We start from the raw sequence: 18,524 nt of genomic DNA, 5'->3' as shown, positions 1-18,524 counted from the left end.
AAAATGAAATTAAAACAAATTACAAAAATGAAAATCCTAATTTAATTGATCCATGTGCCTTTGAGTGATGATGTGGGCTTAGCTTGCTTTGGATTTGAGGAGAAATGGGTTTGGTTGGCCTTGATTCAATTTGGTGAGGAATTGAATTAAATTGAATTTTGGTTGATTTTTGGCCCATGACACTCCCAGGAGGCTGCCCTGCCCTTGTGGAGGGCAGAGCAGGGAAATTGTGCGTGCGGCTTGGTGTGGGCGTGGTGCGGGCTTGGTGTGTGAAGATGCTGCCCTGCCCTTGTGGAGGGCAGGGCAAGATTTGGTGCTTGGTGCGTGCGTGGTGCGGGCGTGGTGCAGGCTGGTGCGCAGGATGCTGCCCTGCCCTTGCGGAGGGCAGGGCAGAAAAAATTGGTGCGCCAGAATTGTGCCACGGTGCGCTGCTGGTGCTGCCAGATGATGCTGCGGTGCGCCAGAAGGGTGCCTTGGTGCGCCAAAATTGTGCACCAACAAAATGCTGCCCTGCCTTCGCGGAGGGCAGGGCAGTGTTTTCACTTTTACGTCCCGAGTTCGAAACTTGGATGCTACACACGCTACTTCTTTTCCTTGGTTTTCTTGGCACCAAAGTAAGGCCTAGTTTCTTGCTTTCTCATGGCCCTTAAAGATGCCTTTCGTTCCTGCCTCAATTTTACGCCAAATATGGATTGCTATATATCGTTGGAAAGCTCTGAATGTCAGCTTTCCACCGCAACTAGAAGCACATCAATCAGACGTCTGTAGCTCAAGTTATAGCCCTTTGAAGTAGGCATGGTCATGCTGTGAGCGGCCAGATTTTAACTTAGCGAAAATTTTGCTCCAACCTCACTTTGTTTCATCATGATTCTGCCCTGCCCTTGGCAAGGGCAGGGCAGTGTGCGTGCTGGCTGCTTCCTTCCTTGATTTGGTCATGGGCCACGCTTTTAAAAGCGTGACCTAAGGCTCCAAAGTGTACCCCAAAGCTCTTTTTTTCTCCTTTTTTTGTGCTTCTTTGCTTCTTTTTTCTTTTTATTTTCTACAAGATTTATAAAATTAAAATATCAAGAAAATATATCATTTAAGTACAAAAGCATTCAATATTTAAGCACAAATTATCAATTTCTTGTATGAAAAGCATAGAAAAATAGGTATATGATGACATGTCATCACCTTAGAATTAGAGGGTCTTAGTTTTCTTTTTTGTTTTCTGTGCTGCTTTTCCTTTTTTCTTACTGGGGTTCTTAACCCTCCGTAGATCACCAAAAAAAGATAGAGTTTTCTTTTTCTCCTTAACCGAAATTGAGCCACCAATGAGAGAAAATTTGCAACTTTTTCCTTCAATTTCAAAAGGAGGGTGGATTATGTTAGGTCTTGATAATTGTGAGAGTATGAAAAGACACTACATGCTCTTGGTATTTCTCTTTACTAACAAAGTACTATTGTTTGATAGTAATGAGAGGAGCTCATATAATAAAACTGAGACTTAATAAATATATTATGAATAGAATTGAGAATTTACATTTTTGGGAGAGAGAAGCAATACTTTATCTATAAAAATCCAGTAACATATATATGGTTAAAATTGTGTAATAAAATTGAAGATGAATTATATTTATTACTAATAAAATATTGATTTATATATCATCTATCCATTATAAATAAGCTACATGTGACTTATAACTCAAAAATCAATGAGTTATCTATGATAACTCAATTCATCATGAGAATAATTATTAGAGAAAATATGGGAAGATAATAAATTTTGTGTACAATAAGGGGGAAAAAGAAATTAAGATCAAATGATTAATTAATTATTTTATGAATTTTTTAAAGCATAATCACATCCCAAAATGATGATAATTGCAAAATAAATCTAAGAATGAGAAATTCAATAAATATAAATAATAAAAATTTTATTAAAAACTAGATATCCATTACAATACTAATCAAAATAAGTCAAATCAATATCAAAATTTCAACCACTAAATAACAAGGAGAATTTGCTAATTAATTGAGCTATTTGCTAATGTTTATATGTTTTTAATCTATCTTTGAGTGGAACTTCAACTCCCCTGTTGAAATCGCTTAAAACTCAAAAAAATCCAGCACAAAGAAACAACCACAACCAAAATAGAAGCTTAAAAAGCAAGGTAATACCGTAATACTATTATTAGCTTCCAACCCATCAAACAAATTAAGTAATCGACACCAGCGAAATAGAAAAACCAGATCGAGTGTGAAATCAATAGACAAAGTCAAATTTAAAATAATAATAATGCTGATTGCTATATATTACTGAGTATTGAGTCAATGCTGATTGCTACCCCTTCACCTTCATGTATTATTATTGCTTTATCTATTTTTCTATACCTCTGAAAAGAAACAATGGTAGGTTATGCATCTTAGTTCGTAATTAGTTTCTTACTCTTTTATTTAATACGTACTCATGGATTCAATTAGCCAAATGTCCAATTTGATGACCATGTAACATCTTTTTAATTTGATAACAAACTAGATTCTATTATAGATTCTCTCAAGGCCAATAAAATCAATAATAAAATTAACATCAACAGCAATCAGCCACTATTAATTTAACTACTAATTTTGACAGTACTTACTTCCATATCTTTTGACACATTGGTCGATCCCAATGAAGGAGGAATGCTTCGCCTCGCATCATTTGGTGCACTACTTGCATCAGGCGGAGATTGTTGGGTAGCTTCTATCATTACTTGCACTTGTTTTGAACTCATACCAGGATTAACTTGTTGCAACAAAGTTTTGATCAAGCTCGTTAAACCATCCAACTTGGAAGTTAAGTTATTTTGATTTTTCTCCATAGTTGAAACCTCTTCAGTATGTTGTTGTTGCATTTGTCGGATTTGCTTATCCTTTTTAAGAGAGGATTTTGTGACTGATCAATCATAGAAACGAACTCTACCATGTCTCTCCTTTCCAAAAACCATTTGAAGCGCTTCATCATCACTGTATCCAGCTTGCTTCAAATTTTGAAGATGATGCTATTACACACAAGTAAAATTGAAATAAGTTCATGTGTGCATATGCTGAAAATAAAAAAATGATTTACACATTTCTTTTAGTGTATATTTATACGAAACTAAACAACTCACAATCATCTCTTGTGTTCCCAAATCAGTCTCACCTTTCTTGTTAGTATGAGTTACAACAAACATCTCAGACTGTCACAGATATTCATTGTCCTCTTTTTTTACACGCTACAAAGAAATGATGCACGAAAACTTGTCTATCAACAAATTTCCCTTTGGCAAGTATACCGAATTGTCATCAAGTAAAAACTTACAATAGAGTGAGGTCGAATCCCACAGAGATTGATTGGTCAAGCAACTTTAGTTGGAAGGATTTGCTAGTTGAGCTAATAGAAATTGAGTTGAGAATTGCAGAAAATTAAGTAGCGGAAAAGTAAAGTGCAGAAAGTAAATTACAGAATCTTAGATGGAGAATTGGGGAAATGAGCATGAAGATAAATGGCAGAAAGTAAAGAGAATGGGTAAGATCAGAAATGGGGGATTCATTGGGCTTAGGAGATGTTGCATTCTCTGGATCAAATTCATTCTCATCTCTTCCTCAATCAATGCGTTCATTGATCTCCTTGGCAATCTTAGGTGATTGGATCCCAATTCCTTGGCAACCCAATCTCTCTAAGCTTGAACAATTGCCCAATTTCTTGATTTAATTGCTCATGGGAAGAGATGAAGTATGGTCACTGACTATACCACATGTATTTCCAAATCAAAGTGTTGGGAGGATTACATGTCACTATATCCGTCCAAACCCCAATTTGGTCCAACATGAGAAAGCATTTCTAGCATGATCTCCTCATCCTTTTTCCAAGGCTCAGAGGAGATCCAATTATGGAGAGTTTCTTTTCCAAGACAATTAACCAATTGAATTAAGATAGAAAGCTTTCTAGTAAATCAAGAGAAAAGAAAGAGGAGGAATAATGAAAACTATAATTGATCCATCAAATTACAACAGAGCTCCCTAACCCAATGAAAGGGGGTTTAGTTGTTCATAGCTCTGGAAATGAAAATGGAAAATGGTAGAAAAAAAGTATATTCTCTAGTAACTAGAAAAGTGCAGAAAAGTAAATATACAAGGTGTAGTTCTCCAAATTGCCTAGCTCCTTTCTAGTTCAAAACTACTCCTATATATACTACTCTTTTTGATCTTCTAGTTAGTTCTTCAGGTCTTGGATATAGGCCTTTGATCTTGAGTTGAAGCAGTTACAATCTTTAGTGGGCTCAGCTTTGCTTGCAGAAAAGTGTGAGTTAGGCATGGACGTTAGTTAGGACGTTAGTAGTGTTAACGTTAAGTGAGAATGTGGGTTCGAGAACATTAGTGACGATCACCTTTTCCACTAACGTTCCAACCCACTAATACTCCATGTTAACTTCAATGTTAGTGGCACTAACGTGACCACTAACGTTGCCATCTTGGTCCTTCGCAAACGTTATTGGCGTTCACCTTTTTCAATAACGTTGGCTCTTGGGTCTTCTCCCCACGTTAGAGTTCACGTTAGTGTAACTAACGTGACCCTTAACGTGGGCATGCCTAAGCTTCGAGAGCGTTAGTGACACTTACCTTTGTCACTAACGCTCTAAACGCCCCTCCTTCCCACGTTAGAGTTCACGTTAATTGGATTAATGTGACCACTAATGAGGTAGTGATTGCGATCTCCAATGTTAGTGACAAAGGTTAGTGTCACTAACGTTGGCCCATCATGCTTAGCTCCAGGTTACGCTTCACGTTAGTGGTCTTAACGTGACCACTAACGTGGGCACTCTTGGCTTAGTCCAACGTTAGTGACAAAGGTGAGTGTCACTAATGTTGGCGATTGCTTCCTCCCCCACGTTAGAGTTCACGTTAATTGGATAAACGTGGCTCTTAACATGGCTAAATGTGCCTTTGTGGAACGTTAGTCGCATTTACCTTTATCACTGATGCCAGGGCATCTTGGCTAGTTTTACTAGCCATTTTTTGTATGCTTTAGGATGGTTTCATGCATTTTCTTAGGAAATAAGCAAGTATTTGGGTGAAAATGCAATCATACCATGATTCAAGAAAATATTGTGAATTTTGAATGATTTCATGAGAATTATGCATGAATTGAATGATAAATTGGATGATGCATGATCCCATGATTAAGAGCAAGACTTTGACGCACTTTGTTTGATTGATTTCAGGTAACAAGAAGCAGAGAAGAGCCACATTAGTGGCTACGTTAGTGCCATTAACGTGGTCATTAACGTGGAAGAAAAGAGAAGCCCCAACATTAGTGAGAAAGTTAGTGGCATTAACTTTGAAGAAGGAGAGCATGGAACGTTAGGGGAAAAGGTGAACGCCACTAACGTTTGCGAAGCAAAGAACACCCACGTTAGCTTCCACGTTAGTTACATTAACGTGGGAACAAACGTGGAAGGAAAGGTAAACGCCAACGTTAGTGGAAAAGGTGAGTGCCACTAACGTTTGCGAAGCAAAAAGACCCACGTTAACGTGGTAGTTAACGTGGTAGTTAACGTGGAAGGAAAGGGAGACGCCAACGTTAGTGGAAAAAGTGAGTGCCACTAACGTTTGCGAAGCAAAAAGACCCACGTTAACGGCCACGTTAACTACATTAACGTGGTAGTTAACGTGGGCAAAAGTCTCACCTGGCAGCCTGACCATGCCTTCTTCAAACAAGAATAACCTGAGCATCAAAGCTCCAAATGATGCGCTTCCAAAGGCGTTGGAAAGTAGACATCCAGAGATTTCCAATAATATATAATAGTATGGGGTGGACATTAAGTTTGTGCTCCAGAACCTAGCAATATTATGCCCCTGATCGCTAGCGTTATTGTGACTCACGTTTTTCAGTAACGCTAGCGACTATGCCAGCGACCATGTCCACTTCAAAGGAGCATAACTTGAGCTACAGAGGTCCAATTGAGGTGATTTCAGTTGCATTAGAAAGCAGACATTTAGAGCTTTCCAAAGTTATATAATAGTCTATAGTGGGCATGAAATTAGAGCACAAACAAGAGGCCTCTTTTAAGCCCCAAAAACACCAATTGGTAACAAGTGCAACGTTAGCCACAATAACTTTGGCACTAAGTCACACTTGTAGCGTTAGTGTGGCTAATGGTAGCACTAACTTTAGAACCTGGACCTCAACTTGATTCACCTCTCTTTTAAGGACCACCCAACCTCAAGGAAGCAAGCCCACAAGTGTCAACCAACCAAGGCCACAAGAAGCATCTAGAATAGGAATTTTCATTTAATTGTAATTTGCTTTTAATTTCATTTTGTAATTTAGAAGAGCCTATATAAAGACCTTAATTTGTACATTCAATACAGGCTGGAGATTGGGGATTGAAGAGGGGTCTTCAGACTCCCTCCCCTCACACACTTTTCCTTCTCTTTCTTTTCTTTGTACTTTTCATTTATGAATTTGGAAGTTTCAATGTTAGTTTTAATCTTCATCTTTACTTTTCTGCACTTTCTTTCTTTTCTATTTTGGTAGAGCAATGATCAACTAACTCTTTTCATTGGGTTAGAGAGTTCTATTGTGATTCAATGGATCAATTGTAGTTCTTATTCTTCTTCTTCTTTCTTTTCTCTTGATTTTACTAGAAAGCTTTCGATCTTCATCTAATTGGATTGTTATCTTGGGAAAGAAACTCTCCATAATTGGATCTCCTCTGAGCCTTGAAAAAGGGATGAGGAGATCATGCTAAAAATGCTTTCTCATGTTGGACCAAATTGGGGTTTGGATGGGTATTGTGACATTTAACCTTACCAACACTTTGATTTGGAAATACATGTGGTATAATCAGTGACCAAACTTCATCTCTTCCCATGAGCAATTAAATCAAGGAATTGGGAAATTGTTCAAGTTTAGAGAGATTGGATTGCCAAGGAATTGGGATCCAATCACTTAAGATTGCCAAGGAGATCAATGAATGTATTGATTGAGGAAGAGATAAGAATGAACTTGATCCGGAGGATTGCAATATCTCTTGATCCCAATGTTCATTTTATTTTTAGTTCTTACATTTACTTTTTCTTGCCATTTTACTTTTCTGCACTTTATTGCTTTCTTTAATTTTATGCCATTTACATTTCCTTGTTACTTATCACTCCAATATGATTCGTCTAACTAGGATAATCAATTAACCATTGATTGCTTAATCCGTTAATCTCTGTGGGATTTGACCTCACTCTTTTGTGAGTTATTACTTGATGACAATTCGGTATACTTGCCGAAGGGAAATTTGTTGAGAGACAAGTTTTCATGCATCAATCACTAACGTTGGAGCTCCTCTTTTCCTCCACGTTAGCTACCATGTTAATGTATTTAACGTGGCAGCTAACGTGGGCTATAATGGCATCGAAGGCGTTATTGACGATCACTTTTTTCGTTAACGCTACAAGCTTGTCCCCATTCCACGTTAGTGGTTACGTTAATTAGCTTAACATGACAACTAACGTGGCTCCTTCTTGCTTCCTTTGTCCTGAAATCAAGCAATTAAAGTGCATCAAAGCTCTGTTTCAAGTCATGAGATTATGCATCATCAATTATATCATTCAATTCCTGCCTAATTCTCATGAAATCATGTAAAGTTCACAATGTTTGCTTGAATCAAGGTGTAAGTGTATTTTCATTCAAAACTTGCTTATTTACTAAGAAAATGCCTGAAATTACCCTAAAACAGTAAAGAAAAGATCAGTGAAACTGGCCAAGATGCCCTGGCATCACAACACCAAACTTAAAGCTTGCTTCTCCCTAAGAAAGTACTGAAACATAGAAAAAAATGAATGAAAGAACAAGATGAACAATCCATTGTTATAGAAGTCAAGTTCTTAATTTATGGGGTTTCATGCATAGCAACTTGGGTTCATTCCTTCACTGGTCTTCATGTCCTTATAATGCCCTTGAATACTTGCTTGATTGCATCCTTTGAGACTTCTTATTTATTGAGCCTCCCCTCTTTTCCAGGGTTTATTGCATTCTTTTTAGGCTAAGTGCTCTGTAAGAGGGCGACTCTTTAAGATAAGCTTTCAGCCAACACTCCCGAACCAGTTGGTTCAGGGTGCTAGGTGTTAAGACACCCCTAAGGACTTACTCCCTCAAGTCTCTTTCCCCCATACATGCATACCACAAGCACATGATTTGTTATTTTTTTCTTTCTTGAGACCTTGGTGTCCAGCACCTCTTTGGGTTACTAAGTGCTATGTAACAAAGGTTGCTCTTGATAGTAGACTTTCAGTTGATAATCCCGGGTTAGTTAACCCAAGTTACCAAGTGATAAGGCACCCTTGAGAGCTTATTCATCCAAGTATATCCCTTGCATAGGAACACCACATACATATGCCTCAATATTCAAACCCTTGGTGCCTAGCCTTATTTCTTATTGTTTTCCTTTCCTTCTCAAACTCTTGTTGTTCTTTCTCTTTTCTTATTAGGATCAGGTTATTTGGTTAGTCTCAATAGGATGTGTTCCAAGCATGTGATTTAGAGCATATAATTGCCTAATTACCTTGTTGGTGAACCAACTTGGCTAATTAATTACCATACCACAAACTTAAGAACTCACTTCACAAGATAAACCCACTCTTGTTTTTCATAACATTTTCTTTTTAATTGACTTAAAAAGACAAGCATAGAAATAAGCAAGATGATGATGAAAGCTAGAGACTTAGACCAACACACTTATATGTGACTAAGGAGAGAACAAGCAGAATATGGATATCCCTGAGAATAATATTCAATCATACTTTCAATTGAAGCACTACACTCAGAGATAGTTTAATACAACCTCTTGATGTCTTCCTTGGATGATGATGTATGGTTCCTTCCTGAGATTGATTGACTTCCTATAAAACTATTGGAAGTTGCTTATTTCCTCAAGCACTTGGAAAATGGTTAGCATGCATGTATGCTTGTGAAATTCTGAACTTAATTTAGTGTGAGAATACCAAACTTAGTTCTTTGCCTAATGCAACAATTTGAATACATGTAGAACCTCGTGTGCTTTTATTAAGAAACGATTATGAATTAGAAAAGCAAACCATGCATTAGAGATTAAACATTTGTCAAGTAGTATCTCTGTTTGTTAGAGCAGATGTTGTATCAATGCAGGGTTGCAATGCACTCTTCAGGTGGGTCTTTGGTGGAACACCAAACTTAGAGTTTCACATTCACCCTTGGAAGGTTTTGGTGTGCAACACCAAACTTAGCTCCTCACAATATAGAGAATTATACTTGAATCCTTTATTGAGATAATAATGAAAAGAAACTACCTCAGGTTGGGTTGCCTCCAAACAAAGTGCTTTTTTAATGTCGCTAGCTCAACGGTGGCTTCTCTAGTTGAGATTATACTTCTGTTTGGGGTCTTCCCCCGTGCTGCTCAAGTAATGTTTGAGTCTTTGTCCATTCACAGTGAATGTCCTCCTTGAGCTTTCTTCCATGATTTCTATCTGTCCATAAGGTGAGACTTTTGTGACCAAAAAGGGTCCGGACCACCTTGATTTGAGTTTTTCAGGAAAGAGCCTCAGTTTGGAGTTGTAGAGGAGTACATATTGTCCTTCTTCGAAACTTCTTGGTGCCAAGTTGAGATCATGTCTCCTTTTTGCTTTTTTCTTATAGATTTTAGTATTTTCATAGGCTTGAGACCTAAACTCTTCCAGTTCTTGCAGCTGTAAGACCCTCTTTTCACTAGCAGCACTGCTGTCAAAGTTTAGTATCTTGAGAGCCCAAAAGGCTTTGTGCTCCAACTCTAATGGTAAGTGATAGGCCTTTCCGTACACCAGTTGATATAGGGACATCCCAATTGGTGTTTTGAAGGCTGTCCTATATGCCCAAAGAGCATCATCTAGCTTTTTCGCCCAGTCCTTCTTTGATGCCCCCACAGTCTTTTCCAAGATCCTTTTTAACTCTTTATTGGATATCTCGGTTTGCCCACTTGTTTGGGGGTGATAAGGTATGGCAACCTTATGCTTCACCCCATACCTTAGGAGTAAGGTTTCCAATGGTCTGTTGCAGAAATGACTCCCTCCATCACTGATGAGGGCTCGTGGAACTCCAAATCTGCTGAAGATATTCTTTCTAAGAAAGTTTATGACCACCTTGTTGTCATTTGTTGTGGTTGCCATGGCCTCCACCCACTTAGATACATAGTCCACTGCCACCAATATATATTTTTTCGAATATGAGGTCGAGAATGGTCCCATGAAGTCGATCCCCCATACATCGAACAGTTCAAGTTCTAAGATGAATTGTTGTGGCATCTTATTTCTCTTGGGCAAGTTTCTAGCCCTCTAGCACTCGTCGCAGCTCCTTACCAGTTCCTTAGCATCCTTGAAAATAGTGGGCCAGAAGAACCCACATTGCAGTACCTTTGCTGCGGTTCTTTCTCCTCTAAAATGACCTCCATAACTAGAACTATGGCAACTCCACAAGACCTCTCGTCCCTCTTCTTCTGAAATGCACCTCCTAAGGATTCCATCTGAGCACTTCTTAAAGAGATATGGCTCATCCCAAATGAAATATTTAGCATCATTAATGAGTTTTATTCTTTGATGTTTGTTGATTCCAGGAGGCAAGTCACCAGCTGCCTTAAAATTGGCAATATCTACAAACCAGGATGCCTTGTGAATCAACATTAACTACTCATCTGAGAAGAACTCATTTACACTTGTATCATGTGTAGCACCTTTCTCACAAGGGATCTTGGATAGATGATCTGCTACCTTGTTCTCCACACCCTTTTTGTCTCTAATCTCGATGTTGAATTCCTGTAACAATAAGATCCATCTGATTAGTCTTGGTTTTGATTCTTGTTTGGAAAATAGGTATTTGAGTGCTGTGTGATCAGTGAAAACAATCACTTTAGAGCCAATGAGGTATGATCTAAATTTGTCAAATATAAAAACTATTGCCAGTAATTCCTTTTCGGTAGTGGTATAATTTCGTTGAGTGTCATTGAGGACCTTGCTGGCATAGTATATGACATGCACCAAATTTTTTTTCTCTGTCCTAACACTGCCCCAACTGCGAAATCAGATGCATCACACATCACATCGAATGGTAAATTCCAATCAGGTGGGGTGATGATAGGAGCTGAGGACAACTTCTTTTTCAAGTTTTCAAATGCAAGCATGCACTTCTCATAAAAGATAAATGGTGTATCAGACATAAGGAGATTGCTTAAGGGCTTGGCTATATTTGAAAAATCTTTAATAAACCTTCTGTAGAAGCCAGCATGCCCCCAAAAAGCTCCTAATTGCCTTGACATCACTTGGTGGAGGTAATTTTTCAATTAGATCCACCTTAGCTCTGTCTACCTCAATACCTTGGTTAGAAACTTTATGGCCAAGGACTATTTCGTCTGTCACCATAAAGTGGCATTTTTCCCAATTCAAGACCAAATTGGTCTCTTGACATCTTTTTAATACCAAGGCAAGATGATTTAGGCAATTAGGAAAGGAATATCCGAATACTGAAAAGTCATCCATGAAAACTTCAATGAACTTCTCTATCATATTCGAGAAGATGGAAAGCATGCAGCGTTGAAAAGTTGCAGGCGCATTACATAGCCCAAATGGCATGCGCCTGTAGGCAAACACTCCATATGGGCAGGTAAATGATGTTTTCTCCTGGTCTCTTGGATCAACCACTATTTGGTTATATCCTGAATAACCATCTAGGAAACAATAGTATGCGTGTCTTGCAAGTCTTTCCAGCATCTGGTCTATGAAGGGAAGTGGGAAATGATCCTTTCTTGTGGCTTCATTGAGTTTTTCTGTAATCAATACACATCCTCTATCCTGTGACAGTTCTTGTAGGGATTAGCTCATTCCTTTCATTGGGTACCACAGTGATTCCTCCTTTCTTGGGGACCACTTGGACGGGGCTGACCCATGGGCTATTCAAAATTGGGTAGATTACTCCTCCCTGCCACAGCTTCATGAGTTCCTTCTGTACTACTTCCTTCATAACTGGATTCAGCCTCCTTTGGGGTTGAATGGAAGGTTTGGCATCCTCATCCAATAGTATCTTATGCATGCATATGGCCGAACTGATTCCCTTTAAGTCAGCAAGTGTACATCCAATGACATCCTTATGCTTTTGTAAGACTTGAAGTAACTCTTCCTCCTGTTCTTGGCTGAGGGCTGAATTTATGATCACTGGATAGCTTTCATTCTTTCCTAAGTATGCATACTTGAGAGTGGGCGGAAGTGCCTTTAGTTCAAGTTTGGGTGCTTCTTTTCTTTCATCCTTCCCCTCTAGTGTGCCCTGAACATGAGTTTCAGCTGTTGCAACGTCTTCGCTTGATACTGATTCCTCTTCTTCTGTTAACCCCTTAAGTTCTTCTTCTTTAAGAGTCTCTTGCACTACAGCATCCACCGAGTCTAACCTCAGACATTCTCCCAATGAGTCTTGTGGGTAACTCATGGCCTTGAACACATTGAATATCATTTTCTCTTCATGTAGTCTAAGGACAAGTTCACCCTTTTGGACATCAATGATGGCTCTGGCAGTGGCTAAAATGGCCTGCCTAAGATGATAGAAGTCTTGGCTCCTTCCTTCATATCTAACACTACAAAGTCTGCTGGAAAGATAAAGTATTCTACCTTCACCAGCAAGTCTTCCACTATTCTGTGAGGAAACTTGAATGATGGGTCTGCTAGTTGTAGGGCCATTCTTGTTAGTTTGGCCTCCTCAATCCTCATTTTCCTCATCATTGCTAAGGACATCAGATTTATGCTAGCTCCTAAATCACATAAAGCCTTTTCCACTATGATTTCCCCTATGAGGAATTTGGAAGCTTCCAGGATCCTTCAATTTCTGGGGCAATTTGTGCTGGATGATGGCACTGCATTCTTCGGTTAGTACCACAGTTTTGTTGTTCTTCCAGCTTCTTGGTAAGGTCAGCTAACTGCTTGGTGATCATCTTATTTTGAGCTAGCAGTGCATCCATATGGTTCAGCTCTATCACTCCACGAGTGTTACTCCTTTCAGAAGCATAGAAGTAGTCATTCTCAGCTACAGTCTCAATGACATCTATGGCCTCTTCAATGGTCTTCTTCTTGCTTAAAGAGCCCCCTGATGAATGGTCCATGACCTTCTTTGACTCGTAGGAAAGACCTTCATAGAAGATGTGTAGTTGAACCCATTCGTTGAACATGTCTGGTGGGCACCTTCTTGTTAAGTCCTTAAACCTCTCCCAAGCCTCACAGAGAGTTTCACCATCTTGTTGCCTGAAGGTTTGTACCTCAGCTCTTAGCCTGTTGATTCTTTGAGGAGGGTAGAATCTTGCCAAAAATTTGTTCACCACATCTTCCCAATTTGTTAAACTCTCCTTCGAGAAAGATTCCAGCCATTTAGATGCTTTGTCCCTGAGTGAAAAAGGGAACAAAAGCAGTCTATAGACATCCAGATGAACACCATTAGACTTTACAGTGTCACATATTCTTAGGAAGGTGGTTAGATATTGATTGGGGTCTTCTTGGGCACTTCCTCCAAATGAACAATTGTTCTGAACAAGGGTGATGAGCTGGAGTTTTAATTCAAAGTTATTGGCATGTATCGTTGGCTTCTGGATACTACTTCCATAATTTCCTGGGTTTGGATTGATGTAAGAGCCTAGAACTCTTCTCTCTTTCCCAACATGATTCATAGGGCCCTCTCTGGCATGGTTGTGAGCTTCTCCTTCATGGTTGTTTTCCATGTTCTCCTCCATGTTTGTTTCAAAGTATTATTCTTCTTCCTCAGCATGAAAAACTATTTTCCCTCTTGCTTCCCTCCTTAATCTAAGGAAGGTCCTCTCATGTTTCGAATCAAAGGAAGTTGAAGCTTTGCTTCTTCTCCCTGTCATACAACTAACAGAGCACACAGCAAGAAATAAAAGGAAGAGATTATTCTCGTTAGAGTGGCTATTAGTATGAGTGGTGCAAATTATCAAACAGTTAGTGGGTTAGTGAGCAGAATTGTAAATAATAACAAAGAAAAAGAAAACAAAGAGGGGAGAGGGGTGATGAGCGGATAATTTATACGTTTTTTGGCATTATTTTTTTAGGTAGTTTTTAGTAGGATCTAGCTACTTTTAGGGATGTTTTTATTACTTTTTATGCAAAATTCACATTTCTGGACTTTACTATGAGTTTGTGTGTTTTTCTGTGATTTCAGGTATTTTCTGGCTGAAATTGAGGGACCTAAGCAAATATCATATAGGAGGCTGACAAAGGACTGCTGATGCTGTTGGATTCTGAACTCTCTACACTCGAAATGGATTTTCTGGAGCTACAGAACTTCAAATGGCGCGCTCTCAATTGCGTTGGAAAGTAAACATCCAGGGCTTTCCATCAATAAATAATAGTTCATACTTTATTCTAGTTTAAATGACACAAACTGGCGTTCAACACCAGTTCCATGCTGCATTCTGGAATAAAACGCCAGAAACATGTCACAAACCAGAGTTAAACGCCAAAAACACGTTACAACTCGGTGTTTAACCCCAAGAGAAGCCTCTACACGTGTAAAGCTCAAGCTCAGCGCAAGCACACACCAAAATGGGCCCCGGATGTGGATTTCTGCACTGAGACTTATTTATGTAAACCCTAGTAACTAGTCTAGTATAAATAGGACTTTTTACTATTATATTTTCATCTTTGGAACATTTTTAGATCATATTTGGATTATCTTTTGATCCTTTGATCACGTTTTAGAGGCTGGCCATTCGGCCATGCCTAGACCTTATTCTTATGTATTTTCAACGGTGGAGTTTCTACACACCATAGATTAAGGTGTGGAGCTCTGCTGTTCCTTGAGTATTAATGCAATTACTATTGTTCTTCTATTCAATTCAACTTATTCTTATTCTAAGATATTCGCTGCACTTCAACATGATGAATGTGATGATCCGTGACACTCATCATCATTCTCACCTATGAACGCGTGCTTGACAACCACTTTCGTTCTACCTTAGATCGATCGCGTATCTCTTAGCCTCCATTCCGAAAGATCGGAGTCTTCGTGGTATAAGCTAGAATTATTGGCGGGCATTCCTAAGATCCGGAAAGTCTAAACCTTGTCCGTGGTATTCCGAGTAGGATCTGAGATGGGATGACTGTGACAAGCTTCAAACTCGCGAGTGTTGGGCGTAGTGACAGACGCAAAAGAATCACTGGATTCTATTCCGACATGATCGAAAACTGACAGATGATTAGTCGTGCTGTGACAGAGCATTTGGACCATTTTCACTGAGAGGACGGGAGATAGCCATTGACAATGGTGAAACCCAACATACAGCTTGCCATGGAAAGGAGTAAGAATGATTGAATGAAAGCAGTAGGAAAGCAGAGATTCAGAAGGACACAGTATCTTCATGCGCTTACTGAAATTCCCATCAATAAATTACATAAGTATTTCTATCTTTATTTTATGCTTTATTTGTCTTTATATTTGAAAACCATTATAACCATTTGAATCCGCCTAACTGAGATTTACAAGATGACCATAGCTTGCTTCATACCAACAATCTCCGTGGGATCGACCCTTACTCACGTAAGGTATTACTTGGACGACCCAGTGCACTTGCTGGTTAGTTGTGCAAAGTTGTGACAAAGTGTGATTCACGTTTGAGAGCTCCAAGTCTTTGGCGCCATTGTTGATGATCACAATTTCGTGCACCAAGTTTTTGGCGCCGTTGCCGGGGATTGTTCGAGTTTGGACAACTGACGATTCATCTTGTTGCTCAGATTAGGTAATTTTCTTCTTGTTTTAACCATTTTTTATTTTCAAAGAAGTTTTCAAAAATCTTTCAAAATTTTTTCTTCTTTTTCATTTTTCTAAATAATTTTCGAAAAAACAAAAAAAAATTAAAAACCAAAAATATTTTGTGTTTCTTGTTTGAGTCTAGTGTCAATTTTTAAGTTTGGTGTCAATTGCATGTTTTTAAAAATTTATGCATTTTTTTCGAAAAATTCATGCATGGTGTTCTTCATGATCTTCAAGTTGTTCTTGGTAAGTCTTCTTATTTGATCTTCATATTTTCTTGTTTTGTGCTTTTTTTTTGTTTTTCATATGCATTTTTGCATTCATAGTGTCTAAGCATTGAAAATTTCTAAGTTTGGTGTCTTGCATGTTTTTCTTTTCTTAAAATGTTTTCAAAAATAAGTCTTGATGTTCATCTTGGTCTTCAAAGTATTCTTGGTGTTCATCTTGACATTCAAAGTGTTCTTATGTTGTGAGTCATTTAGTTGTTTTTCTCTCTCATCATTAAAAATTAAAAAAAAATATCTTTTCCTTGTTTTACTCATAAAATTTGAAATCTTTAGGTTGACTTAGTCAAAAATTTTTAAAATAAGTTGTTTCTTGTTAGTCAAGTCAAGATTTTAATTTTAAAAATCTTATCTTTTCAAAAAATTTTTTCAAACATAAAATCTTTTTCATTTTTTTCTTTTATATTTTCGAAATTTTTTCAAAAAGTGATTTCAAAATCTTTTTCTTAATTTCATTTCAAAATTTCAAAAACTTTACTAATAATTAATGTGATTGATTCAAAAATTTGAAGTTTGTTACTTTCTTGTTAAGAAAGGTTCAATCTTTAAATTCTAGAATCATATCTTTTAGTTTCTTGTTAGTCAAGTAACCAATTTTAATCTTAAAAATCAAATCTTTTTCAAAATAAATTTCAATCATATCTTTTCAATTATATCTTTTTCAAATCATATATTTTTCAAAATCAATTTCAAAATCTTTTCTAACTTCTTATCTTTTCAAAATTGATTTTTAAATCTTTCTTTCAACTAACTAATTGACTTTTTGTTTGTTTCTCATCTTTTTCAAAAATTACCTAACTACTTTTCTCTCTCTAATTTTCAAAAATTCCTTCTTCTTTTTCAAAATTCTTTTAATTAACTAATTGTTTCAAATTTTAATTTTAATTTTATTTCTTCTCTTAATTTTCAAAAATCACTAACTATTTTTCAAAAACAATTTTCGAAATTCTCTCCCTCTCATCTTCTTCTATTTATTTATTCATTTACTAATACTTCTCTTCATCTAAAAATTCGAACCCTCTCTTCCCCTTTTGTGTTCGAATTTTTCTCATCCTTCTTCTATTCTTTTCTTCTTCTACTCACATAAAGGAATCTCTATACTGTGACATAGAGGATTCCTATTCTTTTCTATTTTCTTTTTCATATGAGCAGGAGCAAGGACAAGGACATTCTTGTTGAAGCAGATCCTGAACCTGAAAGGACTCTGAAGAAGAAGTTAAGATAAGCTAAAGCACAACAATCCAAAGAAAACCTTACAGAGAATCTCGAAAAAGAAAGAGACATGGCCGAACCCAATAACAATGGTGGAGGCGCAAGGAGGATTCTTGGTGATTATACTACACCTACTTCTAATTTTTATGGAAGAAGCATCTCAATCCCTGCCATTGGAGCAAACAATTTTGGGCTGAAGCCTTAACTAGTTGCTCTAATGCAACAGAACTGCAAGTTTCATGGACTTCCATCAGAAGATCCCTATCAGTTTTTAACTGAGTTCTTGCGGATATGTATACTGTTAAGACTAATGGAGTAGATCCTAAAGTCTACAGGCTCATGCTTTTCCCTTTTGCTGTAAGAGACAAAGTTAGAACATGGTTAGACTCAACCTAAAGATAGCCTGGACTCTTGGGATAAGCTGGTCACGGCCTTCTTGGCTAAGTTCTTTCCTCCTCATAAGCTGAGCAAGCTTAGAGTGGATGTTCAGACCTTCAAGCAAAAAAATGGTGAATCCCTCTATGAAGCTTGGGAAAGATACAAGTAGTTGACCAAATAGTGTCCTTCTGACATGCTTTCAGAGTGAACCATTTTGGATATATTATATGATTGTCTATCTGAGTTTTCTAAGATGTCACTGGACCATTCTGCAGGTGGATCCATTCATGGTGGACGAAATTGTGATAAAAGAGTTCCAAGCACTGTTAGAGAAGCTCACAACTCCGTTCAACTTAACCAGCAAGTGTACTGGGTCATCCAAGTAATACCTTACGTGAGTAAGGGTCGATCCCACAGAGATTGTTGGTATGAAGCAAGCTATGGTCACCTTGTAAATCTCAGTTAGGCAGATTAAATGGTTATGGGTTTCAAAAATTAATAATAAATAGAAAATAAAAAGGGATAGAAATACTTATGTAAATCAATAGTGGGAATTTCAGATAGGCGTGTGGAGATGCTAGAATCCTGTCGAATCTCTACTTTCTTATTGCTTTCATCCAATCCTTCTTACTCCTTTCCATGGCAAGCTGTATGTAGGGCATCACCATCATCAATGGCTACTTTTAATCCTCTCGGGAAAATGGTCCTATGCGCTGTCACTGCACGGCTAATCGTCTGGAGGCATCACCCTTGTTGATAGCTACAAGCCATCCTCTCAGTGAAAATGGTCCAAATGCTCTGTCACAGCACGGCTAATCATCTGTCGGTTCTCAATCAGGTTGGAGTAG

The 18,524-nt window shown here is 37.9% G+C and overlaps 1 non-coding gene across 1 annotated transcript; it reads right to left on the bottom strand.

Moving 5' to 3' along the window:
• Positions 1-17,767: 17,767 nt before the first annotated feature.
• LOC127742719 (small nucleolar RNA R71) lies at positions 17,768-17,875 on the bottom strand. The gene has a single exon (XR_008004096.1). It is a non-coding gene; the product is annotated as a small nucleolar RNA R71 (small nucleolar RNA).
• Positions 17,876-18,524: the final 649 nt, after the last annotated feature.

Source organism: Arachis duranensis, chromosome 1 (genome assembly GCF_000817695.3).
Source record: "Arachis duranensis cultivar V14167 chromosome 1, aradu.V14167.gnm2.J7QH, whole genome shotgun sequence".
NCBI lineage: Eukaryota > Viridiplantae > Streptophyta > Magnoliopsida > Fabales > Fabaceae > Arachis > Arachis duranensis.
The sequence above is the reverse complement of the archived record's forward strand: the minus strand, read 5'-3'. Positions and strand labels throughout refer to the sequence as shown.